The 27,636-nt window shown below is 43.0% G+C and overlaps 1 protein-coding gene and 1 long non-coding RNA gene across 4 annotated transcripts in view; one reads left to right on the forward strand and one right to left on the reverse strand.

Annotated features, from left to right (window-relative positions):
* Nucleotides 1-280: 280 nt before the first annotated feature.
* The window catches only part of sema4c (sema domain, immunoglobulin domain (Ig), transmembrane domain (TM) and short cytoplasmic domain, (semaphorin) 4C), a 91,333-nt gene continuing 63,977 nt past the window's right edge, over nucleotides 281-27,636 (forward strand). For 2 of the 3 annotated variants that reach the window (XM_051421384.1, XM_051421383.1), the window contains exon 1: nucleotides 281-867. The gene's annotated coding sequence lies outside the window, so the exon portion shown is untranslated. The remainder of the gene's footprint in view (nucleotides 868-27,636) is intronic. The other variant, XM_051421382.1, reaches the window with a different exon arrangement.
* Nucleotides 20,517-21,931, reverse strand: LOC127375501 (uncharacterized). The gene is made up of 3 exons (XR_007887373.1): nucleotides 21,876-21,931; nucleotides 21,554-21,662; nucleotides 20,517-21,262 (listed from the first exon to the last, which is right to left on the reverse strand). It is a non-coding gene; the product is annotated as an uncharacterized LOC127375501 (long non-coding RNA).

Raw genomic sequence — 27,636 nt, forward strand, 5'->3', positions numbered from 1 at the left:
AAGAGACCCCCGAGTGTCTCAGGTCAGACCCCAGGTTGGGAAGCACTTTGCCAAAACAGGCCTTCACTTTCCTCACAATGAAACTGTCTTAATCAAGCAGTGTAATGGCTTCTGGGGGCCCCTCGCCTGTGTCGGGGCCCTTGTTCGGAGAGGCAATGGGCGGAGACCTGTTTGTGTGCCTTTTTTGAAACCCTCCCAGGTCCCTGCTGTGATGCGTACTGCAGAAGTAGGCTGGGGGCGCACACACGCTGCAGCGCCACGCACCATACACACACACACACACACACACACACACACACACACACACAAACGCACACACATCCTTTCCAGTGGAGATTGGCACAGAGACGCAGCGCCACGACCACTCCGCTGTGTCTGTTTGGTACAGACTGCTCAAACTTCTGCGCAGAGAGGCGGATAGATCCATATCCATCCAGCTCGTCCCAGTAGCGGATTAAATTCACGCTCTCTTTTCTTTCTTTCCCTTTTTTTCCCCCATTTCCTCCTCCTCCTTCTCCTCTGGGTTCGTGTTACAAAGCCTTGGGAGGGAGTTGCGCGGAGAGCCAGTTCTTCTGTGTAGAAACTGAATGACAGGATCATATGGCTTGATTTGCCTTATAGTCCAAACATGTTTTTTTTTTAAATAGAGGAAATAAGAAAAGAGGAGAGAGAACCCGCGGGCGAATTCGTCTGAATTCATCTGAAGAGGATGTGGAATAATTTATAACTCCAAATTCAAAAACAAATCCGAGATAACGGAGAAAGAAGCGAGAGGGGGGAACGGATACTGGATCTGTCGTCAGAGAGAGACGGAGAGGAAAGCGCAGTGACTGAAACCCTCAGCACCACCGCCGTTATCACAATAAGGTAAGTTTGAAGCCCTTATTTGTCGTAATGGTGGTCGCGGTGCTGCGAGGCGGCTGGATTAAAAGTAGACGAAGGAAGCAGAGGTAGAAAACATCCTGATCCGGAGTCCCTGGGTCTCCAACTGTTGCCATGAAGCCTCCTTTTTCTTAAATAGGACGCCTGCAGACACAGTGCGTTGTTTAAACGGCTGATCGGGGTGTTCTAGGTTGTCCTTTTGGGGCTCAATGCGATGCAACTTTATCTCCCATTTCGCGCAGTGTAAACACAGCGCACTGCGGTCAGGGGGAGTTGGATGGGAATCAACTCCGGGGCTTCACTGTAGTCTGTAGCCTATCTACAGTGTGCTGCTCTGCAATCGCAGCCCAGCATTTACAACCATGCCCAATTTATAACTTATCATGTACCCCACTGTGTGTGCTCAAACATGCCAGGATTGTTTTGTGCACCACTGAAAAAAGGACACATCTGCTCATATTGTATCTGCCTGGAATATGTGTAAGCGTGGAGTGATTGTGGAGCTCTGAAAGGAACTTTTAGGCACCTTTCTTTGCCTGATAGTGTTTTGCATTTTCTGTGGCATCAATATAATATCCCAGCAATATCCCTAACTTACTTTGTGACTTCTGCTGGATGCCTGAGCAGGCAGTTTTATAGCCTGTGGAGATGTGGCGAAGTATTCTGCACTCATGCTGTATATTATTGTTATTTTAGAGCTTTTACAGCATGCCACTTGAAACATATAGTGAGATTTTAATGGTTCATTTTCACACAGTAGTTATAGGTGTCACATATGACAGCCCTCATCCACTTCCAGTGCCATAAAAGCAATGAGTCCTTTGAATTGCTGCCTCCATTTCCCGCTTGCTCAGCTGACACTCAAAAATTAAGCTCTTATGGTGACAATAATCCACTGTGATATTACTTTGGAGTGCTTTTTCCCTTTCTGATTTCCCCCCTTAATGAAGTAAGTATTAGCTTCAGTTGAGTGATTATTGTAATTACTGAGGGGGGGCAGGCGTGCACACTGGACACAGAGCAAGGATTTGGGTAAAAAGGTGGTGGTTTAGGAAAAAGAGAAATGGGGGGGGGGGGCTTTTTACAAGCTGGATGGTGCCACTGCCAGTTAACTAACAGACAGTGGGGGGGGAGCACGGCCCTTCAAAATAAAGACAGCAAGGTTTGTGGGAGAAGTTAGTGGAGTCATGTTATTGCCATGTGGGATGGAGGAGGCAGCGAGGATGACTTTATATGAGCCTTCTCCTACTTGAGGATCCACTTTTAGCTTTAATATTTTTGTAATTTTCTCATAAAGTTTGTCATAGGATTTATTTTTCATATAGTTGTTCTCTGTGGCTGCTTGTGTGTCTGTGTGTGTGTTTGCGTATGTCACCGTGTCATTTGCAAAGATTAATGAAAGTAATATACTGGTAGGATACAGTGTTGAGCCGCAAGTTGACATTTCCAGTGCAGAGGGATGTAGCGGGGATAATCCCACCAAAATTCACTTTACTCACCTTTTAATTTGTGAAATCAAGTTCACAGACATTTAAGAATAGACATAATCCTTGAGATAAACACACAGTAGATTAATATAAGACTGAAGCAGGTTACAAAGAGATATGTTTGAAAACTAGTTTGGTTGTAGAAGCTTTCCTCCTGACATCTGCATTATTCCCTGAAAAAAAAAAAGCCTTGAAAATCCAGTTTTATCCAGGGCAGTTGCAACAAAGACACACACACACGCACACACACACACACACACACTCACTGCAGCCCTCTGGCCCCAGATGTTAATGCCTCCTTTGAGAGAGCCATAGGACTCCTGCCGACTCGATCTCTTCATTGTCGGACAGACAATGGACTCCACATCCTGACCGCCAGCCTCCTTCCCATCTTGCCTCACACAGCTCCTGACACACACGCAGTTAAACAGCGCAGAGTCATGCAGACAAAAGGACCGCATGCATCATACATATGTGCAAGCAGGCATGCTTTTACAGTCGGGTTCAGGCAGTGCAGGTTCACATACACTAAACTGTTTAACTGCGTGTATTTTTAGTATTCTGTTGTGGCGTTGAGTCACAAGTCGGACAGATGTGGGATTTCTTTAAACTTTTATCTGTTATTTACAGCGTGTATGTATGTGTGTTCATGTTCCCTCTGGGTGTTGCGTTGTGCATGTGTCCCCTGCTGACGTCCACTTCACTGCAGAGCTGCAACTAACAAATACTTTCATTACTCTGCTGCCAGTTATTTTCTCCATTGATCCGTTCACGGTTTTGTCCATGACGTGACAGAAAGTAAAGAAAATGCCAATCATGTCTTTGAATGTTTTGTTCTTTCTGACTTAAACCTTAAACCCAAAGATGTTAAATTTACCAACATATAAAATTATGTAAAGGGGAGAAGCTGGAAAAGGCTTTTTTTTGTTTGAAAAGTGATTCAAACCATGAATCAATTATCAAAATAGTAGCTGATTAATTTTCTGATTAATCGGCCAATCACTTCAGCTGTACTACACACTAAACTGTGTGTTTTGACACCGAAAGGCCAACATTGCATCATAGCCGCTACATCGTCACTGCACCAGATGTCTACTGTCTTGTTGTTTTGTGTGTGTGTGTTTAATTGTCAATCCTGTGTCACGTGCATCACATCAGCGCAACAGATACTGTGTCCCACATGGTGAGCAGCTGAATGCATGGTAAACTCCTGTTATAACGGGATGGCTTTTGAATGTGGAACGCCAAAGCTTTGCATACAGGAACACACACACACGGATCACTCAGTGTGTGTTCATGCTGGTCATGCTACGGTGCAGTGAGAGCGTATGGATCTGAATTCACTGATGATAATCTATTTTCAATGGTGGTAGCTAGGCTTTTTTTTCACATCCACTGCTGAGCAACAGTTGATGTGCCAGCTTCCCACAGGAGGCATCTTTTTCAAAACATCCTTTTCATTCCACCAGCAATTTAATTCCGGCTCTATCTGCCTTTCTTTTTCTCTCAGAAGCAGATTTGCTTTTGTTTTTTAGCTGTTTCAAACTGGTCTGTGTTTCCTGCTGAGCTGAAGGGAGTTCACATCTCCGGCCATGCCCTCTGTGTTCTGATGCTGCATGAACAGAATCACCCTGACTCGCTTTTTTTAACGTGTGCGTGCGTGCGTGCGGTGTGTGTGTGTGTGTGTGTGTGTGTGTGTGTGTGTGATTAAATGAGTGTTTGTGTAGAACAGAGATATGGTTCACAGCAGGCCAGATGCAAGGTCTGGAGAGCAGAAGCAGATGGGTCGTGTGTTTGTGTTTGTGTGTGTGTGTGTGTGTGTGTGTGTGTGTGTGTGTGTGTGTGTGTGTGTGTGTGTGCATGCTGGAGGGGAACAGTGGAAGGCGGGGTTGGGCTGGACAGGCTGATGTTTAGAGAAGAAGGAAGGGAAGGGGCTTGTTTACAAGACCATCATGGTAAATGGGCTTTGGCAGGGTGCAGGGTCAAAGTGATATAAACCTTGTGTTTTCATGCCTTCAGTGCATATGTGCATGCTTTATTATTGCTATCACTTTATTGTGATGGACCCTATTAGCTATAGCGACAAGGTTATGTGTGTGTGTGTGTGTGTGTGTGTTGAGAGAAGGTGTGATATGTGCACAGCTGTGGACTAAGAAGGACACAGTGTCACCGGAACGGGAGCCTGGCTCACCAAATCACACTCACACACCCACATTTAGGATTTTTACACATTGGCGTGTCACTGGCACAGTCGAAGACGATGAGGCAACTCGTGGAGTCATCTCCGTTTTTTAATTTTTGTCAAGATTAGGAACAAACAATGACCCTTGTTGCTTCTTCTAATGAGGATGTTGCTTCTTGTCCTTCCTCCCTAACTTCCGGTGATGTGTCCTTATTTCCTTTCCTGAAGAGGATGAACGTGTTCCTATTTTTTGCTGTTCCATTGACCTTCCTCCCCTTCCACCATCTGCTGTTTTGAAAAAGTTTTATCTCTACTAGAAGAACAACGCCCTCTACTTCTTGTGTGCCTTAAAGCAATCTTTCTTTGTGCTGTGAATCAATCCAGGAGGAAATCTGCAGTGGCCAATGTAGCTCCACATTGTATAACAAAGCACATGCAAGTGGACAAAACACAAGCAAACAAAAGAGACACTTTCATTAATTTGATGGCACATACAGGGCATTAAGAAACACACTGTGCACTGAAAAACACAAGCAAGTAGACTGCAAGTCATACACAACACAAAGTGAGTCAGCTACAACACAATAGAAGTTTCTAGGGGGGAACTAAAGATGATTTAACATTGGCTCAAGCTGAGCGCCAGTCAGTGATGCTGGAAAGTAAGCAACAACGTTCTGATATTATTGGAGATGTTAGTTATACACCTAGCATTTGCCATTTTCTAATTCCTTGCATGTTGTCCATCAGTTTTTACCCCCAGAAACTTAGGTTGTGATGTGTATTGTGTATTGAGTTCCATACTACATTCCTACATGTAATTGTAAACAGCATGTACTGTACAGTAAATGTGTAAGTGTTTCCAGTGATTTAATACTCGTTTGCATTATTAATATGTTCCTGGAGCTGTCTCGCCACCTCCTGCAATTTATTCAACTTCGGTGTCGCTGTGAGTCACACTTCCATTTTCTTTGTGGGACAATAGTGTACATCAACAACACACTCAGAAATCAAGTGTTTTTTAGCACGCATAATAGACTTTATTTTCTTACATAGTGTGAACAAAAACCTGCTCAGCATTAGCATGTAGTATGTGGTTGTGACACAGCTTATGACTCTCTGTGCTGGATTGTGTTTTTCTGTCTTTTCCACGTGTTTCTTTATGCTGTGTATGTGTGTGTGTGACCGTGTATCCTGAAGCCACACTGACTTTATGTGTGTTCAACGTGTTGGTGATGTTTGATGGTGTTTTCTTTATGTCTTGCAGTGCGTTGAGCTATTCCGGCTCCTTTTTGGCTCATTTGTTTACAGAATTGTCTCTTAATGTCTCAAATGTGATGCAGCTATGAGTCAGTGATTTTAAAATGCTACTGAAGGCATTATACATATAGAACACACACTGCACCACCTCCAGCCCCCTCTCAGTGGCTTTCAGGCCTGTTGAGAAGTTTCCATCAGGCAGTGTCGATGAATCCAGAGGGTCCTGGCAGCGGCTATGATTGCAGTTGTTCCGAGACGAGAAGCTTTTGCTCTTCTGCAACTTAGCCCTTCCCTTAGAGCTCTCTCTCTCTCTCCCTCTCATCCTCTGTCTCCCTCCCCCACTTACGCACACATATTTTCTTCCTCTTCCTCTCTCTCACTCGTTTCGGGCTCAATTCGAGTAGCATAATGAGGTCATTTTTGCATTGCCAAAGTGTAAGCACTTACCACTTATATAGCTCAACTTTAATTGAACAGACAAGTGCATATTCAGCCTATTGTGAAAGAAAACTAAGCTAGTATAGAGGAAAGCAGTATAATCCTTTTGGTGTCTCTAATAGTAGTGCCAGTAGCCTCAATGCTCCCATTATGGATCTCTGTCTCTCAAATCAATTGAGTTAGATTAAATGAAGTCTTATTGGCATTGTTGTCAAAAATTAACATGTGAAAAAAAACAAAACAAGAAGAAAGCAATACTCTCAGAATATAGAACACAAGGAAGTGATAAATATTTGTCACTCTGTATGAATGATGCAGGCCCCCTTTGGGGCAATCAATAAATAAATAAGCCCAGAGGGAGGAAAAGTGTTTCCAGGAAAGTCAGACTGGTGGAAAATCCAATATGGTGCATACTGACGTTCCTGGAGGCAAATCTGTAGAGCAAGTATAACCGCATGCACCAGATATTTTGCAATGTGGAAGTTTTGTTTATCAAAGCTTTTCCTTCTGACCTGTAATCTCCCCCCCTGTTGGGCTGATCAATGTAATTTAAAAAATGTCAGAATGCATTGGTGAGAGGCATCACCCAAATCTAATCACTGTTGTGTGAAACAAATGAAGGAACAGATGGAGAGTAATCCATAGCTCCCCCGCCATGACGCCGGCGTTCGTGCTTTTCCACGACACAACAGACTCTATCTGCCTTCATGTGACTCGCTCAGAGTTACCGGAGGCCTTCAGAAGACGCTTGGTGGAGCTGCTCTGGGTGGCTCGGGTCGTCTGCATTATTTATGAGTGGTAGAATGGAGGTGGAGGAGAGCCCTGACCTGCTTGTTTGTTACCAGCTGACCACTATAGGCCATCTGCTGCCCATCAGCCTCTCTCTCTCTCTCTCTATGTTCTGCTCTGTGTATGCATCGGACTATCTATCAATAACTGGGTTTCCGTCCAAGTTTTTATGGAAAACAGGACACAGAGATAGAAAGGTTAAATGGATTTCTTTGCTTACTTGTGATTGAGCAAAGTTCTGTAAAAAAAACAATGTCATAAAAAGTGATGACATGGCAGTATTTCAGTAAACATTAACATAACCTACAGTGGGTTTGACAGTGAGCAACTGTGAAGGCGTATTATTATTATTATTATTATTATTATTATTATTATTATTAGTGAGGAAACAGCTAGCATAAAGACTAAAAGCAGGGGAACACATCTTGCTGCTAGCTAGCTAACTTGGATAGTAGCTTGACGACCTTGCGGTGACTATACGAAGAAGCAATGGTCCCTGAGGTAACCCCCATTAAACTGTAGCCTATAACATTTATACTTTGGCTTTTGTATGATTAAAGGAATAGTTTGACATTTTAGGAAATGTGCTCATTTGCTCTTCTCAGTTATGAGAAGATTGATACCAGTGGCTACAGCAGCCGTTTAGCCTTACAATAAAAACTGGAAACAGGGGGAAGCAGCTAGCCTCCTTTTTTTTTTTTTTTTTAAATCGACCTACCATCATATAACACCATTTTACACTTGGGTTTTTGTACAGAATATACAAACAAAATATAACGTTAATAAGAGCGCTTTAAAAAGGTGCTGGCAGACGTATTTTGTTACTTTGGACAAACTCTGGCTAGCTGTTTTTGCCTGCTTTCAGACATTCTTCTAAGCTAAGCTAAGCTAAGCTAAGCTAATCAGCTGCTGGCTCTAGCTACACATTTAGCATTAAGACATGAGTGGTATTGATTTTCTCATCTAACTGGGCACGAAAGCAAACAAGCATATTCCCAGAACGTTGAACTATTCCTTTAATGAGTAGTCACTGCAGCAATTTTTTTTTAAATCTTCTGAATCGGAGACTCTGCAAGAGAAATCTTCATCATATTTGATACTTGTCCAGTAATTTCCTCTTCAGATAGCAGCTGGACTCATCTTTCCGGCCTCATCCCATTTCCTGGGTCTGCCCATACTTGGCTGTGGTTGGAATTGTAAAGCTGGATTGGGGAGAGATAGTAATATGCTCGGCCAAAAACCTTGTCAGCGAGCCAACTGTGTTTTGGGGGCACCGTGTAAGGTATTTAGTATGTTCTCTGAGGCCCCCGACGCGCCTGTTCGTCGTCTGCTTGTTGTTTTGTTTGTTCCGACTCAGCAGATGTTTTTCTGGCTCAGTTGTCCGCACTGTGTTTTGTGTACAGAGGACTGCCGGAATTGTTCTCTTTTTTTGTTATTCTGGTTTTGGTGACACGTCAAAGCTGTTTGGTCCCAGTGTGAATGCGAGGTTCCTATTGTTTACTGTCAGTGGCAACATTGCTGTGTGTGCGTGTGTGTGCGTGTGTGTGTGTGTGTGTGTGTGTGTGTGTGTGTAGTGTGCACAGAGTATTATTCCTATGCATATTCAGCTCTTGCTTCTTGCTGTTTTCATGCACTGCGTTGTGTATGCAAATGTTTATGAACCACCAGCAAATATAAGAGTAAAAAATACTGGCTCATGGACTGGATATCTGAGACTGTGTGTGTGTGTGTGTGTGTGTGTGTGTGTGTGTGTGTGTGTGTGTGTATGTGAATAATGATGCAGATGCAGTGGGTAATGGTGGGGAGGGTGGGGAGGAAGGTAGGCCCCTACCCTCCTCTTCCCCGTGTTAACCAGAGCATGGTAGTTTGTTTTTATGCAGCCTTTTTTTGGCATTGTTCTGGTCTGATAGAGCTCGCCCTCCCTACCGTGGGACTGGCCGTTAGTGGGCAGGAAGTGCCGGGAGCGCGCAGCTTGAGCACACACGCACACATGCATACACACATACTGTATTGCAGACTCCAGCACACACAGCCCCTCCCAGGCTAACGCCCCACACTCACACATAAAGTTTTGAAAGGACAATAAAAAGTTGCCCCGCGGCTCGCAGGCTGGTAAGCTGCAGCTTATCCAGGAAGGCGCTGCAGCCGGGCTAATGGCCTCTCTCCAGGGTAGGTACTGTAGAGGGGCCCGTGCAGGCTTATCAGCAGCAGGAGGGCCCCTACATGGCTGCTCTCTCAGAGCTCAACTGAGCTTGTATGTGAGAGTAGCTTAGCTTCTGTAGCTGTCAGGAGACTGAGCGCTACCCTTGCTTATTTCCTGTTGTGATTGTCTATTCTTGGCAGTATGGGAAAATCAAAGTTAGTTGTTAGCCTCTCCTAAATGGAAACATAAATGTTTGCCCAGTCTAGCACCTCTAATTGGAAATTCAAAGTTAACTTGCACTTAAATTGCACTTCCTAATGGAAACTCAGCCTGTCAAGTCTTACTGGGAAGTCAATGTTACCCTTTATTGTTGAAAAATCAATGATAGACCAGTGTGACTTTTACTACTAAGCAAGCAGTTTTTTTTCCTTGTACCATTGGGGCCCTCTTGGCAGATGTGAAGAGGATGAGAAGACAATGTGTGAAATACTGTTTAAATATCTCCACAGCTGAGGTGTATTCCTTTCTTTTCATTCGAGATGTCTTAGTAAAGAGCCAGCACCATTTGTAGAATATGATGGAAAGTGAGATGATGTGACTGACTAATCAGATTTTGCCTCGTGTGACGGCTCCAGCGTGATCTGAGCCTGTGAGTCACTGCTGCTCTTCTTCATCTGTAGTGAAGCAGGAAGCGATACAGCGCCGCTACCGCTACTGCAGAGAGGTAACCTGTCACTGTTGTTGTCGCCTCGTGCTGTTCACACAAAAACAACCCTTTTTTTTTTTTGCCTTGAATGAAAAGTAAATACAGGTTGTACATTATTAGGCCTAAATATCCTGAACCTGCTGTTTGTTTTTGTTGACGGTGCCACCTCCCCACGTGCTCGTCTGCTTTGCATATTGCCCACGATAGACGTGATGAGATCCGGCAGACAACAAGAACACCACATACAGTGAATACTCGATGTAAATGGAGATCAGACTGATACATAGCTGGATATTTGATCCTGATGTGGACAGATTCTTTATATAGACACAGTGCTGTACCAGCAGAGCCTTCTGTTGGTGGCCACTAAGCAGATCCACTAGAGCAGTTTGGAGTTAACCCTTAGGTACCCAATTATCTTTCAGCGGTCTGCTTAAACTAAAAGAAATTGATAATTAGACCCTTGCAATGAACATTTGATAATTTATTACATTACAGGACTTCTAAGGTTTCAGTTTTGTACTCTACTGTGCATTGTACCTGGATTATTTCACAACAGAGCATTTTGAGTTGATGCCTCGCTATAAAAATAAATAAATAATTATATTATTATTATAAAAATATTACACCTTCATGTAACATTTCCGTATAGCAGTCTGTGACAGTTCTACATAATGCCAGCCTTCCACAGTTTGTACAGTTTATGGTAAATGTTAAGTGCTTACTTAGGCAAGGGTACCTCAACAATGTTGGGACCAAGTGTGAACCTATCGTGATGTCACCCATTGGTTTGTGGAGTACCGTTCTTAAGACTGTCGCCATGACAGTTAGATGGAGCCAGAAACAGGCAATGCAGTAACACAATCTTGCTTCATATGTGATCAGCACTGCCTAGTTTTAAAGGTTGGATGGTTTGATCTTAGCTCCTAGCACTGCAGTGGACGGACTCACTGAGATTGACCTGTCAGTCAAAAGGTAGAAAACGTAAGCCTAACAATCACTGTAAACACGGCAACTGCACGGAAGTAATCTCAGATTCAGTAATGAGACGAGGCAAGTTACCGGGAGCTAACTGCAGTTCAGCAAGTACTTTTTGATTATGAATTACATTAAAGTATGTAAACACAAATATTATGGTCTATACCATTAAAGCATGGTACAGCTTGATTTTGTCCGAGATCGACGGGTCAAATCAAGCGCTGAACAATAAATATCTGTGGTATCTTCAGCTAAAGCTAAGATAGATTGATTCCCTTCCTTTTATCACACTTATTGAAACATCGCTGCTAGCTCTGGTCAGCACCTTACTAGGCTCACCTCGAGTCCAGCCCGAGCAGCTCCTTTGAGCCCAGCTGTATCAGCAGCTGCAGATATAATAGTCCTGTTGTTGAGGTGTTGGTCTGGCTTGTATGCTGGGGAAGGGGTAACAGAGAGAGAAAGGGTCTGTGTCTGCCCCCCCTCACCCGCCCCTATCCTGCTGCAGACTCACCTTTGACCCCTGGCTGGCTGCACTCCCCCCTCTCCTGCTGCTCTTTTCCAGTCCACTGCTCTCTGCATGATGTCTGACCGTCTGAAGGGAGGGATGGAAAGAGAAAAAAAAAAGAAATATGCTCACTGGGATGAGGCCACAATAATGTGACAAAAAGGAGATAAAAGAAGAGAAAGACAGACATTGGGAAAAATACAAGGGCTGGGGAGAGGGAGAAAATAGAGAAAAGGATGCAGGTTGCCAGGTTTGGTCTTGGTCCTCTCCTAGAGAGAGACAGAGATTTGAAAGCAAGAAAGAAGCCAGCTCGCGCAGACAACAGCCCTGAGAAACCAAGATAAGAGCAGACCAGCAGTCAACAATTACACCATCAATTTCCAGGCTGGCTTTCACCTCCTTCTCTCACTCTCTCTTTCAATCTTCCTCATCTTTTGCTCCTTGGTACTCACTCTTATTTTCTTTTCTCCCCTTTAGTCCCCACTGCTCTGCTCCCTGTGTATTTCTGTAACAGACCTCTCCATGTGTGCCCAGTCACACTAACACATACTGAATTATGCTCTCACACATACATGCGGTGAAATGTACTTGCACACTGTACTTCAGTATGAGTATTATAATTGTATGCAACTTCACCACATTTATATCGGTTCAGTAATTTACAGGTTGTAAGATTTCTTTACATATGTAAGAATATAAAGGCTCATTCTGCATGATAAGTATCTGTTCTTTTGGTATATTTTACAGTAGTTATGTGGAGTTTTGCAGGAGTATTTTTACATTATATCGCTGTCTTATGAAAACCACAATCTTTAAAACATCAATTAGGCCTGAAACTAACAACTATTGTCATTATGGATAATTTTCTCGATAAATCAATTCACTGTTTAGTTTATAAAGTGTCAGAAAATGGTGAAACATATTAATCACGGTTTCCCAAAGCCCAAAATTATGTCCTCAAAAGTTGTTTTGTCCACTAGCCAAAAATATTCACATTTGAGAAGATGACATCAGAGAATTTGGAAATTCTTTGTTTAAAAAATGACAATTATTGGATTATCAAAATAGTTGCTGATTAATTTAATAGTTGACAACTAGTCAATCAATCAACTAATTGTTGCAGCTGTAGCATCTGTCGTAACCAGGAAATGCAAAGTGGACTCAAATACAGACAAAGCAGGCACTAGGATGGCAGGTACAGGCAGGTTCAGGTCCAGGTTTAGGTGACAGAAGCTGCAAAGCAAAAACCAAGATGCAACACAGGAACATAGCAACTGACAACGAAGGCAAATGAACACAAACACACACACACACACACACACACACACACACACACACACACACACACACACACACACACACACACACACACACACACACACACACATAAAGTGCCCTAGTGAGGGAGAGGATAACTAGACACAGGTGAAACTAATCAGGGCGGGGCAGACAATCCAGACTGGAGGGAAAACAGACAAAGACAGGAAGTGAAGTTAAACAAGATGCACAAGGAAGGACTCTTTCAACATAAAACAGGAAATAACTGAACTAAAACCCCAAACCATGACAACAAGTTCTCATGGACTTAGGAAGAGAGCCCTGTTTCAACCGGTGACAGTGCATTTTTAATAACATAATTAAAGTTCTTTTAAATGGTTTGTGCTGGGAAAGAATTAGAAAACATTGGAAAAGATACAGTTCTTGTTCCAGTCGTGGTTTAGTGGGAAAATGCATTAAAGTTCAGCTGAAGCTAATATGAGGCTTCAGAAGCCTTTTACCTACTTTTCTTTTTGTGTTTCCCCCGATGTTTTCTTTCTGAGCCGAGGCGGAGGTCACATGTTGGTTTTCAGCAAAATATCTGAAAACCTCATATCTGCTTCAGTAGAATTTTGGAATAAATCTTTGAGAACTAGAGTTATTATAGCAACCAATTGTTTCAAAGTACATATGCCATGTGGTTACTGTATAAAGATCCATTATTTCTTCAGTTTGTCGCAAAAATGTGCAGGTTTTCAATGAGCAGAGGCAATTTACTAGAACTCGAGGAAAAGATCTGAATACTTCCTCTATATAAGTTCACTCACACACACACAGACTCTCAAACACACACTTGTATCATCAGACAAATACGGAGGGCCACGTGCGCTTTCTCACACACACCTGTACTAACACATTCACAAACCTTCACACGCTCACACACACACGTGCTTACGCTCACACATCGTCTATCTTCTCTCTCCCTTTCACACATACAGGCCTGTGGCATATGGAACAGTTTATCTTGCAGTGTTATTTTTTTATCTTTCGTACCTATTAGGCAAAGTCTTTTTTAGGAACACCAGGGAGGAGAGAAAAGCAAACTCTTTATTATGATTTTTTTGCCTGAGGTTAGACCAGCCGTGGAGAATAAACACACACACACACACATACACAGAGGCATGTACACACACAAAAACTCTGAGCCCCCCTCTGCTTCTTCGCATTAAAAAAAATCAATAACACGTCTATTTAAAAAAAGCCTGAAAACTAATGGAAAGAGACAGTGAGGGAGTAAGAGAGGGATGCTGATGAACCCCACCAACACACACTCACACACACTTACTCTGTTTCCGTCTTGCTTACTTTCTCTGCTGATGGTGCTTTTTCTTCTCGTCTGTCCGTCTGAAGGATAGATAGATAGATAGATAGATAGATAGATAGATAGATAGATAGATAGATAGATAGATAGATAGATAGATGTGGGAGAAGTGTTACAGTAAGGTGGGAAAGAGGAGTTGTGTCAAATTGAAGTAACTGAGTTAAATCGCTCTCCCTTTTTAAAATTCATTGACCGTCCATCCTCCATCCCTCCGTCCCTCCATCCCTCCATCCCTCCATCCAGCCCCGTCCTCTCATATCTCTGCGGCTGAACAGCTCTGATTTGTGTGCCAGGATTAAATTCCTCAAATTTGTCTTTCACTCCCTGTGGGAGAGAACCGTGCTTTTTAATTAATTGATTTTGAAATGAAGTTAGCTGCTCTGTGTGTGTGTGTGTGTGTGTGTGTGTGTGTCCGCGTGGTTGACCGTGTCTGTGTCTCTGTGTGTGTGTGTGTGTGTGGTGGTGGTGGTGGTGGTGGTGTGTGTTTCTCTCTTTTCCCAATGCTTAGCTGGGTAACAGAGGGATGGGGGTGTGTGTTTTGCTGAGTGTGTGCCTGTGTTCGTATCTGTGCCTTTGTGATTATCTATAGTCGGAGAAGCAGACGAAATGGATGTGGATGCTAAATCTACAGCAAATCAGAAGTGTAAAAACAAGACGTTTTGGTTTAGGGGGGGTTATGTGCCAGTCTATTTCAGTTTCTTTACACTCGTTTATGTACAGATTAAACAAAAGAGACCTAATGTGCTAGTTAGTGAGCTTTAGAGGTTCTGGTTGTTACCTAAGGCTAGCTGCTTCCCCCTGTTTCCAGACTTTGTGCTAGCTAAGCTAATCAACTATCGGGACAAAGCCTTTTATCTATATTTAACACACGAATATACGAGTAGTATTGATCTTTTCAGGGCACTCTCAGCAAGAAATCAAACAGGAATGTTTCCCAAAAATGTCGAACTACCCATTTAAAAAAATCTGTGTAAGAGGCAAGAGAGGAAGTGCATGCAGTGTGTGCTAAAAAGGGGATAAAGTGAGGAACAATAAAGTGAGAGTGAAGTGCTGGATAATACTGGTTGGTACAGAAGGAGGTCATTCTAGGTTTAAAGGTCAACAATGTCAGGAAACATTAAGGCCACATAGAGAAGCGCGTCACCTGTTGCTCCACTCAGCTGCATTTGGACTTTTACAGAGTAATCTGATGTCCAATCAGAGGCAGAGAAAAGATATAAAACCAACTAACAAAACAGTTTTAGGAAGTGGGCTGACTTCTTGAGTGCATGCAACAAACTGGTGCCTGTCTTTTGACTTTTAGTTGAGATCAGCTCATAGAAGTGTTCATTATTGGTTTATTATTATTATTAATTCATTATTGATTCACACAAGAGCTCTTTTCTCCCAGATGAAAACTGTACTGATTGAAATAAGCCAACGTGAGGCTGTAAAGGAGAACTCACAGTGGATTACAAGTAGAGACGTTTACATGCTTTGACGGCTTGTGAAAACTGTATATATTATTTAGAAGGTTTATGAAATTGTTAGCTTACAGTGCATCTCCCCCATCATGACAGACACACCATCACATCTGTGTATAACACATGCAACAGTTGCAGTTAGTGCAGTGGGATTACTGGTGTTGTGAACAGATACAGACTTGACAAACAGTCCTGAGCTGCTGTGATAAACGGTAATCAGAGACTACATGAGAAAGGTTCCGCTTCTCTTCTTAATTATATGCTTCTGCATCTCTTCACCAGACCGCTACACCTGTGTGACTGTCTTTTTTCACCGATAAGCTATATAAGGTAGCTCTTCCAGTGGTGTTTTTAACTGCAGCAGCTCTTACATTCAGGAAGAAGTTGCCTGGGATGTTTGTAAGGTAAAAGTGGAGGAGGGACAGTTAGCAGCTGGATGAATCTGCATCCCCATATATTCTGATTAAAATTCTGTCATAAGAAATCATAGGCCAGCCAGTGGTTGCAACTCTGTGTGTGTTCTCCCTCCTTAATAATTATTAACCAGTGTCTCTTTGTGAAGGCGTGAGCGCTCCGCTGTGCTCTTTGTGTGTGTGTGTGAGTGTGATTTCTCTCTTTTGCAGCTGCATGGACACTTGCTTTGTTCCACAGAGCTGCTGTGTTGTTGAACGTCTCCCGTATTATGTAGCGCACAAAACCGTCCTCTCTGGAGCTGCGTTCGCCATCGCAGCATGCTGCCTCAGCGCTCGCAGGGTATGAGGACTGTGTCACTCATCAGCGGGCCACGGCGTGCAGTGGATCTGCTGCATGCTGTCAGACCCACGCCGTCTGTCGCAGTGTGTGTGTGTGTGTGTATCCGTGTCTTTGTGTGTGCCTTTGTCTTTGTTTCTCTTATTCTGTGTGGGTGTTTCTTTGTGTCTGCATCTATGAGTGCGGTTTAACCTGTGTGCATCTTGATTTCTTTGTGTCTGAATGCGAGTGTGTATGTGTGTATCTGTACCTGCTTCTATGGGTGCCTTTATGTGTTTGTGTCCTTGACTGTATGTGTGTGTAAGTGTGTGTGTGTCTTAAGTGTGAGGGTGTGCCTTTGTCTAAGTGCTTTGTGTCTGCATCTCCTTTAATCTTATTAATTATATATATCTTTATTTTGTGTGTGCGTGCGTGTGTGTGTGTGTGTGTGTGTGTGTGTGTGTGTGTGTGTGTGTGTGTGTGTGTGTGTGTGCTCTACCACAGTTGAATGACAGACAGAGCTCCCGCTAGACTTTATTAACAACATTTACTAGAAACTCTGCTGGGTTTGTCTTAGCTGGGAGATTAAGATGTGCACACATACACACGCACAGACGCACACTCTGACACACACTGACAAGACTGACTCACAAAGGCAACGGGGGTTTAGGAAAGAGAGTTAGAATATGTTTGTGTGTGTGTGGGGGCGAGCGTTGCAAAATCAACAAACACATGCGCTGTAGCGTTCCGACACATTCATACAAATTGTGTTCTCACATATTCTTGCTCTGTCGTACATACTGCGTCACATCTCCCACACGCACACACTTAAACAACCTTAAACACACACACACACACACACACACACACAGTTTGCAATTACAATGAAGGCATCAAATGCTTGGAGTTATGATTTATGTGCGTGTCCCTTCTCACCTGGGCTGTAGCACTCAGGCTGACATATCTCACTCATGCACACACACACACACACACACACACAAACACCTGGGAAAGTGCACCAGGGTGTTACCAGACTGTTAAGATGTCACTGTGTGTGTTTGCTCCGTGGTGCAGTAGCAGCAGTTGGAGTGGGTCTATTGACTTATTGGAACGAGGGATTGGTCAATTTCTCAGCCGTCATTTAAATGGAGGGACTGCACAGGTAGAGCTATTCAGACCTGAGAGAGGAAAAGAACAAAGAGAAAGAAAAAGTGAAGCTGTTTGGTTTAAAAAGAAAAAAAATGCCTTCCTTAGGTTCACTCATTATAGTGTTGTATCTCATTTAAATCTGTACTGCAACAAAAATGTAGTTCGTCAAGAAATAGTTCAAGCATGTAACTTCCTGTAAAATCCCAAATGTTTATTGTTTTTGGTTTATCTTAATGTACTGATTAAACAAACAAGATACAACGTGTTCTTTTGTAAACTATGGGGGAGGTGGATTGTTTTCATTTTGGACAGAGCCAGATTAGCTGTTTCCCTCTGCTTTCAGTCTGTATGCTAAGCTAGGCTAAATGCACCTTTACGTTTTCGAAATATGTTCCTTCAACTTTTTTAATAAATTGAACGCCATTGTATGTTAATACAGGGTCAGGCTAGCTGTTTCCCCCTGCTTTCAGCCTTTATGCTAAGCTATGTTAACCGTTTCCTGGCTGTAGCTTCATATTCATTGTTCAGACATGAGAGTGGTATCAATCTTTCTATCTAGCCTATGGAAGAAAGTTAAAAGTGCATTTCTCCAAACGTCATATTATTCCTTCAAAGAAAAGTGACTGGATACAGACAGAGATGTGGTGTCAGGCAGCTAAATAGACTGGAAACAGGAGGAACAAGGAGGCACAAAAAAAGAGAGCGAAAGTCAAAAAGTGCCAGACAGAGCTGGGAAAAAGAGAAAATGGAGGCTGAAATAAATGAAAGAATGGTGGAAACTCATATGGAGCGAATGGGAGAAGTGTCTGAGATGATGAAAGAGCATCAGAAAAAGTGAGATAGAGTGATGCAGACAAGAATAGGAAAGCGGCAAATACTGCAGATAAAAAAAAAGACAGAGGCTGAGTGCGTGATTGTTGTCGTCAGCACCTCTCTGACTTCTGCTCGGTGACCACAGGCCTCCTCTGCACTTCATTTATTGTCAGTCTTTATTTGATTTCTTTGTACCACTGTCATTTCCCCCCCTCCCTGTTCACCACCCAGACACCCTGCCACTTTTGTTTTTCCACTGCAGCAACAAAATGGCCTAGTTCTTTCCTCTAACCTTGACTTAAAGGGCCAGGGAGCGCTCTTTTAGGGGTTTTTTTTAATCACACGTTTGTTTTTAATAACTCTTGATCGGGGTGCAATGGTTGGTTTTGAAGCTTCTGCTTTTGCAGCTATTCACCTCAGCGACTATTACTTTTAAATTAGTGGACTTTGGAGCATGTTTTCCATTGAATGTCTTAGTGTGTGTCCTGATTTTTATATAATAAAGAATGATAAATGTGTCTTGAATTTAACGCATCCTTTTTAAACACACCAATTTCTATTTGCGTGCTGCCAGTCTGTCTAAATAGTTAGCCCACCACTGGTTTTGGTTATGCGCAGATGTGGCTCCAATTTACCAGACTGGAGACATTTTTCCAGCTCAAATTGACTGCTGAGCTTTTGATTCAAGGGCTGACAGCGTGTGTCAGCTACCAGTGAGCTTCATATTTATTCTGAGGCAGGTTTGTTTATGTTGATATTATTCAGAATGGTCTGCAATTAGTGACAGCTGATGGAAAGTTGCAAAAGCTTCCCAGTGACAAAACTGCATGTGATGACAGTTTGTATGAATAAATTACGGGTTCTAAAAGCTGATCTTTATGTTCTGGTTAGAATAATATCAAGCTGATTTTATTGAGGCTCCTTCTTGGATTGTGGTTTAGGTGAAGCTTCAGTCAGTCTGTAAATGCCTGCAGTGGAACTTGCCTTAAGGAGCTGCTAACCCACCTTAAAGAATTTGTTTGTATGTTTTTTTATTGGATGTCACATGACGGCTTGAAAGCAGCTTCAGAGAGTTTTCAACCCTGAAGAACAAACTGTGCTGGGAGCACCGAATCCAAGTTTTTCATTTTTAACAGTCAAATATCTGAATCCTGAACATCTAGCCAGAGAGCTTGATGTGCAGACATCAACCTGCAAAAATAAAATGTAAATCAAACTTGCATCTCCCATCCCTAACCTCTCTCTTTCCCACTCCTACTTGAAAGAGCGAATTTATCCTTACAGCATTACAAGGCAGGCATTCTACTCGCATCGAGCGGCCAGCAGCTGCATTTAACAGGTAGCATTACACTTTAACACGGTTTCTCACTGTCCATTACTGCACCATTGATTCCAGTTAGGCTCACATTGGAAATTGATAAAATGTAAGTGAGTCGAGGGTTTGAGTGGAGAGTTTCGCCTCGTCTCCACTGGTCCTGACAGTTTAAAGCACATCAAGCAATTGGCTCCAGGCCCGCTGTGATCTCATGACGAGGTGATATAATCCTTGTTGGTCATGGTGTCTGGGCTGCCAGTTGTTTACCATTTAGTGAGCCTCAGAGCAGTGAGATGAATGTAAATGCCTGGCATCTCTTCACTTCTATTTTTGAAGAATCACTGATTTCACATGTATATATATCCACACATGCAAGCATAAGGTACAACAGTAAATATAGTCCCCCTCGAGAGCACGGGGACACTTTAGTTCTCTTTTCCTGTGAGGATACACTAGAAAATGGGCCCACATTGTAGAAATAGTGTTTTGGGATGTCCCAGGGCTTCAGAGGTCTAAGCTGTATAACTCATACCGACAACACAGTGTGCTCAAACCCAGCTGGCAACATTTGTGTTTGTACCCTCACTGTCTTTGCCATTTCTCCACTCCACGGCATCCAAAAGAAGCACAAATACCATATAAAAGCTCCGTTGAGGTGGAAAAAGAAATTGCCTTTTAACCGAAAGTTAAATGCAGCCTAACCAGAGCGAATGGTGAAATTCGCCAGCTGTTCTGCATTTACCGAGCAAGACGATCTACTGAGGTTGAAATGTGTCACATGCTCTCCTCCTGAGCTCCCTTGAAGACCTGGCATGACTTGTGATTTATCTTATCACAGAATGTACTTCATGTATTATATAATTCACTGAGTACAACAGGAAAAACTTTGTTTCAGGTTGGGATTCATTAATGTGTCTGCCACACCCTCTGCGTCTCTTCCTCTTACAAGAAGATACAACACACAAGTGATTAAACATATATTCAGTTCATCAAGCTTTTATTTGTTTGTTTTACTGCAGCTTTGCTGTAGTAAATACTCAGTGTTATGTAATTCGTTCCCATGAAGAATCCTCTGGAACAAGTAGCGTCATGGGAAGTAATGTGTCTTGTATTTGGCAGCAACAAGAGCAGTTTGTTTGGAATAACTAGAAGATGCATCTCGTTTAGTATGAAAGTGACAGCCACAAGGGCTTGAAAAGGAAAAGAGTGCCACCTACAGAAGCCCAAACTTCATCAACAGAACATCCACGTATAAAAAAGATCATATCAGCTAATGATTTTACTCAACAGGATCCAAGTTAGCTGCATTCCGACCGGCATTATCACTGCATGGAGAACACTGTACCGGCACAGCAGGGGTCTAGATGCAGAGGACTCTAGCAAGAAAGATGAAACTGGCTCTACCAGACTGAAGAGGGAGTTTAACCTGAGGCCGGCACTCTTGATTTACAGGCCAATTTATGGTCCAGACCTCACCTGTGCTCGTGGGTTTTGTGTAGACAGAAAACACAAGATTGGACTTGTTTTATTCAAGGCATACATTTTTGGCTGCAAAATGGATGGTGCATCTGGACCCTCACAGACATGACCAGATAACAGAATTTACCTCAAGTGACCCTTAAGTCCACAGGGATGCAGAAAGTATAAATTAGGCCACACCAACAGAAGGATCCTGGAGTAGAACTGCTGCTTCTTAGGGATCCAGTTGAAGTAGTTGGGGCATCTGATTAGGATGCTCCCTAGTCGCCTCCTTCTGGAGGTGTTCAGGGCACGTCCAGCTGTTGAGACCTCAGGGCAAACCCAGAACATACTGATTATATCTCCCATATGGCCTGGGAACACCACATGATCCAGCAGAAAGAACTGGAGGACCTAGCTAGAGAGAAAGATATCTGGGTAACCTAGCTTCCCCTGCCCCCACCATGGCCTGGACCTGGATAAGCAGCGGGAATTGGATAGATGGATGAATGGAAGGAATGCAATAACATTCAGAAATGCATGTTTTGAGCTTTTATCAAACCTTTCTTGATTCTTTTTCAGCCTTTCACCAGCACCTGTAGCAACACACAAAAAGCTCACCTGTACTGATGCTGTTACCCAGAGTTTCTTGCTCAAGGGCACTTCAGCAGGCCAAATGGCTGTTATACTGCAGTGATCCCAGGTCAGGCCCAATGTACCATCATAAGCCCTGCAGAGCACAGCAAACATCACACACGCAAACAAATACTGAGAGGTAAACATACATAAGTAGATAAATCAAAACCAACACACACACACACACACACACACACACACACACAGACGGGCACAGACACACATTCTTAGGTTTAAATGTAAATTTTTGCTTTCTTCCCTCTGCTTCTCTTCCTCCAACTCCCTCACACACACAGTCAACACACACCTGTCCTCCTCCCTTAGGCGCGTCTTGTGGAGAACCATCCCTCTCCTCTCCTGTCAGTGGGAACAAATGAGCCAGGGCATGTTTCTTAGTGTGTGTCTGTGCGTGTGTGCAGGGCAAACTTCCTGTCTGTCCAGCCTTCCTCTCTTTTGCTCCCCCCAAAAAACAAACACGCACACACACACACACACACACACACACACACACACACACACACACACACACCTGTTCTGCACTGTTACCTCCTGACAGATCACTGACATGCTGTCTCTAGGCCATTCTGCTTTGTGTGTGTGTGTGTGTGTGTGTGCACGTGTGCTTACAGACAACCCCCCTACTGTGTCAGTCTGGCAATTGCCATTTCTCAAGGAGCTAAGGAAGGGAGGGAGTGTGAGGGCCTTGATGTGAGTGTGTTTGTTGTCAGAGGGTTTATTAATAAAGATGACCTCAGCCAGAGCTACCCAAAGGGTGTGTGCGTGTGTGTTTTATTCTTTTCTTTTTTTCTCTCTTTGTAACTCCTTGATCTACTCAAATTATTATTATTTTGAGGAGAATTCCATTTTTATGTATTCATACCTACATTTCCATGCCTTCTCCTGTCTTCTCTTTTCCTCCTTTATTTTCCTTTTGTGGCAGCAGTCAGAGGTTGTTGAAGTATGTTTTTGTGGACTCTCGCAGACTCATCTGTGTGTGTGGGTGTAACAGGGATAATCCTTCTTGATATAACTCCTTTGTGTCTCAGCGTCCGTTGATGTGATTATGTGCTGCATTATGTCGGGCTAAACAGGTCTGAGTCCACTGCGTGCGTGTGTGCAGACGTCAGTCACCTGCTGTGTGTGTTAGGAAGAACAGATGTCCTCACAAGAATAGAAAGATGAGTAATTTCCTTCAGTGTGCTGTCCATTTCTGTCGTCACCCCGACTGTCTGTCACAAGTATGACTAGGTTAATAATTAAAAGGTCAGTTGATTTAAATTATTCAGTGTCATATGGGGCTGCAACTAACAATTATTTTCATTACTGAATAGTTGTTTGGTCCAGGAAATGGTGAAAAATATTAATGACAGTTTCCCAAAGCCCAAGGTGGCGTCCTCAAATATCTTGCTTTGTCCACAACTGAAAGATATTCAGTTTAATGTCACAGAGGACGAAATAATTCAAAGCATTTAGACGTTTCTTCATTCAAAATGCCACAAAACACTAAATGGATTATACCATTTGTGATTAATGTGCTATATACTGACCCTTTAGAGACACAATTAGGCTTAGCAAAGTTAGTTGAGGTTGACGAACTGTTTGTAGAGTCAGGATAGCTGGAGGTAGACGTGGTCAGTAGTAGGAGGTGATCTCATTTGTTTAGCTGTCAAGCTCCCCTCTGTATCCGTCCCTCAGGGCTGGAGCTGGAGCTTGAGTGGGACAGCCAGCCAAGCAATGGGCCCCCAGGGGTCCGGCAGTTACCATGGAAGGAGAGGGCGGCCCTCTGTCTGCCTCACCACGATGAGCACAGAGGCCATGTGGGACGGGGTCCTCCTGCAGCCTGGGAGAGCCACATAATGAGATAATGCATGAAGCTCATGCTGTTACTGTCACCTACACACACCGATACACACACACACACACACACACACACACACACACCATCATACGCACACACATGCACATGCAGGGGGAAAAGCTTGTATGCACATGTGCACAAATTAAGCTTCACAAACACAGAACACCCAGTGGAAATATACATGTGGTGTGCGCATGAGCACACACACTCACAGCAGGAGATGCATAAATTGATCCCCGCTCACATATATTACTCTTTAACCTTCCTCTCTGTCAATAATCCTCCGCCCATGTAGGGTTCCCTGGCTATTTGCTATTTCAGCTGCGGCTCTGACCCTCAGCCAGTTACATTTTGTTGGACAGGCGGCAGCAGCAGTGAGAGGAAAGCTAATGAAACAGGATATCCCTGCCTCTGGTTATTCTGCAGGAGAAGAAGAAGAAAAATCACATTCGCTTTGACCTTGAATGAGTCTATAAAATCACCCAGTATGCAGAGGACGGCTGTATGTTTATCAGGTTTACTTATTCACTGGCGGGCGCCATTGTTCTTTAGGGCCCACGCAAGACCTGAAATGTTTTGTACTCCCCCGTAATGGCTTAGGGTCTCCTTCAAGGAGACACTGAGTCATTCCAGTTAGTCTTCTTTTGAGAGTTCAATCACATATAATGTCAGGACCAATGCTGTGAAATCACAGACTGGAAAAAATAAGTTTTTCAAGAATACTTTTAATGGATGCTTCTTTTGTCATTGGCGCCCATGCATTCACAAAAAATATAGATGTTATTCTCTAACAAGCCCAAAGGTTATGGAGCCATTGCATAAATGTGTGTGTCATCCGGCAGCTGAAGAACCAAAGAAAAGTATGTGCCTTTGTGTAGGTATTTAATGATGGCAAAGATATGGCATCAAAGCAGAATGGAGGATAAAAGTAAGAGCGAAAGAGAGATGGAGCTGTGTTTTTTTGTTTATCCGGCTCCATTAAAATTTCATCAAAGTTTGCACAGCTGTCCTCCAATAAACCACCATTTATTTCCCAGAAATTTGAGCTGTCTGGCCTACATCAGGGTGCATCTGACATTCTCTATATATACAGCTAATCAATCAGTCATGTGACTTTGCAAGAGAAATGTAAGTTACCTAACATAGGTAAGACTTATAAAATCTACAATTTAACCAACGTTAAACGTTATATCGTTTTATATTCTTAATAAAATAGATATTGACTTTAACCCATTAGTAGGTTAAAAGGTTCCCGGCTCCTCCCTCTGCATGTCAAAGTGCCCTTGGGCAAGATACTGAACTCCAAATAGCTCCTGACGCTATGCCATTAGTGTATGGATGTGTGTGAATGGGATTATGGGATATTCTGATGGCAGCCCATCAGTGTATGAATGTGCTAAAGCACACTGAGAGGTCGGAAGACAAGATAAGTGCAGTCCATTCACCATATTTACATATTTAGTGATATATGTCATGTATTTATGGTGGACTTGCTAGCAAACATGCCAATTCCACATTCAGCAGACACAGAGCAACATTAGCATTCACTTGGAGTTGTGTTTTTGGCCACCTAACCAATGTAATAAATGTCATATTCATTCCTTTTGTAGATCTGTTTTGGTTTTTCCTGAGAAAAACATCTCGCTCTTTAGCTGCTAAATGCTCCACTATCTTCCCTATCTGCAAAATAACCTATTTACTTGCTGGCTTTTCTTTAGACTGCAGCACTTGTTCAGCATTCACATCATTATCTGACATTTCACTAGATGGAAAAGTGGACTTGATAAGTCGAACCTGTGTGGAACGTTGTACGTTTTATCAGAGCGCGGGATCCACAGGAGGGATTTGTTGGGCTTTACTCTTTTATGAGACAAATATTGTGACTTGGCCCTGTTGTGAAAAGGCCAGGGCCCGAGCTAGTGCTTTACCATCACATCCTCCATCCACTTATGTAAACAGAGGCCTTATACAACACACACATATGCATGCACGCAGAGACCTCCTAACACATGCACTCCCCCCTGCTCATTTTACAGGGCTTTCCCATTCTCATGCACACCCACCTTAAAACTCAGAAATAGACTGGTTCAGTTGAATGAACTCTCTCTGCCCTCATGGGGTGATTTCATCCCGTTTAACTTTCGAAATATTGAGGAGTTAGTGCCTGCGGTATGAAGCCCTTGTGTGTATGATGTGGATATACTGACAAATGTGAGCATTTTTCCTCTTGTGTGTCTCCCTCAGTTTAGTTCACACACCAGGTGCTGCTCAGTATTTCGTGTCCACTGTGGCTCCTGTGTGCTCTGGCACAGTGAGAAGAATAATCGCAGCTCCTCCGCTCAAACCAATATCAGTTGCCAAAAGCACCCAACGCAGGCTCTGCGCCTCACACAGGAAATGAGTGGATGATAGTGGAAAGGTCCCACTTCACTGAAAAAATCCAAATCACAATCGCTTTATCTGTCAACACCAATAAATGCAGAGATTTTTTGTTTAGTTTTTTCTTGTCACGGTGCAGAGACAATAGGACTTCAAACCCACTTGTTCACACTGCCAAAAACTTAGTTGATGCATTCAGAGTGCCTGCAGTGCCAGAGGCTTTGATAGCATCTGTGCTGTGGGCTGCAGTTCAGAGCTGATAGAGCGGGTATTTTCCTGTGCTACTGGTAATGTTATCCATCTTCACAATGGGTGCAACCAGTCTCGTCTCCTTTCTGACTTACAGGTGAGAAATGAGAAGCTTTGAAGGTAAATGAGCAGCTCTTGTAATGATTTCCTCCTGAGAGCGTAGTGCCCCAGTGCCTCTGTTTCAGAGGACCCTTCATCCTTACAAGATTAGCAGTTTGTGAGAAATTTATATTTTTTAATCATTAGAAGTATATTACTTTATAACAAGGCACATTTTAAAACTAATGGCTTTATTAATGATTAGTAAACCAATGCTGACTTTTCTGTTTTTGGTCCAACCCAGATCAGCGTTGTCACAGTATACCACTATTGATGCTAATCAGGATATTTAAAAATGAAATATTGATATTGTGTTAATTATACACATATGATAATATCAAATAAAGAATCCAGCGCCTCTTAAACCATATCCTTTTCTTTCCTTTCTCACTTTGAATTATTTTGGCCTCGATTACGCTGTAGTGAAAATATGATCCAGATCCTTTGCTCCATATTGCAGAACATAGGCTGTCTCACAGTCCAGTCAGTCAATGGGATTTTCCATCAGCTTGCAACCCAAAACTTTCTACTTATTGATGGTTTATAACAGATCTATAAAGCTAAATAGTAACCCTTATAACAGTGGAACCAAATGATCAAATTCAAAAAGTGTACAGAATGACATCTCTCTTAAAATGTCGATATTGATCTTTAAAGTCACAAATCTCTCAAACCCTCCAACAGGAATAGAAACACAGAGCAGACACATTATTTCACAAAAATGCAAAACAAAACATGAACAAGACAAATTCCGAGCCGTCAGCTCTATATCAGTCAGTGCTATGGTACACTGAGTAATCAATCCTTCAGTTGAATATGGATAGATGATTCCCATGAGGGATCTCAGTGGGAATTGACTCTGTCGTGTCTCACTGCTGATCATTTTAGCTTGTAAATCACAACCCGCGAGTAATGGGCTGCACTTACAGGGGTCAGAATTTACGATTAAATCTCCCTGAACGACAAAGACTGTAAACCAAAGGTTTGCCTCAACTCTTTTTAAAGGGGTGCGAGCGGTGGTGGTGTTTGAGGTATGGGTGGGGTGATAAGAGGGTTTGAAAGTTGGCGTTCGTTGCTCAGATCTAACTCTGACCTTGGCCAGATGTCCACCAAGATGGCGTGTGTGTGTGCGCGTGTATGTTTGTACGTGTGTGTCGTCAGCCAGGTTTTCGGAGAGTGCTCGGCTCTAATAGGGACTGGCAGGCATTTTGTTGGGCTTTATTGCCACATGCCTCTTCCAATCCTGCTGCTGATTAGAGCTGCCATTACTGGCACATACACAAGTGCGTGCACTCTTACAAGACAGACCCACACACTTTGGCACACGCTCAAAGCTCGGGCCTTTGCATGTGATTAGCATCCCATTGCGTTGTCTTGTGCAGCGATCAAACGGAGCACAAAGTTGTGCTCTTGTCGAGGCAGATTGGTGGAAGTGACGGGTACATCGTCACTCCACTTTTATTCTGCTCATCAGGGTGCTGTC

The sequence above is a fragment of the Dicentrarchus labrax genome, unplaced genomic scaffold (genome assembly GCF_905237075.1).
Source record: "Dicentrarchus labrax unplaced genomic scaffold, dlabrax2021, whole genome shotgun sequence".
NCBI lineage: Eukaryota > Metazoa > Chordata > Actinopteri > Moronidae > Dicentrarchus > Dicentrarchus labrax.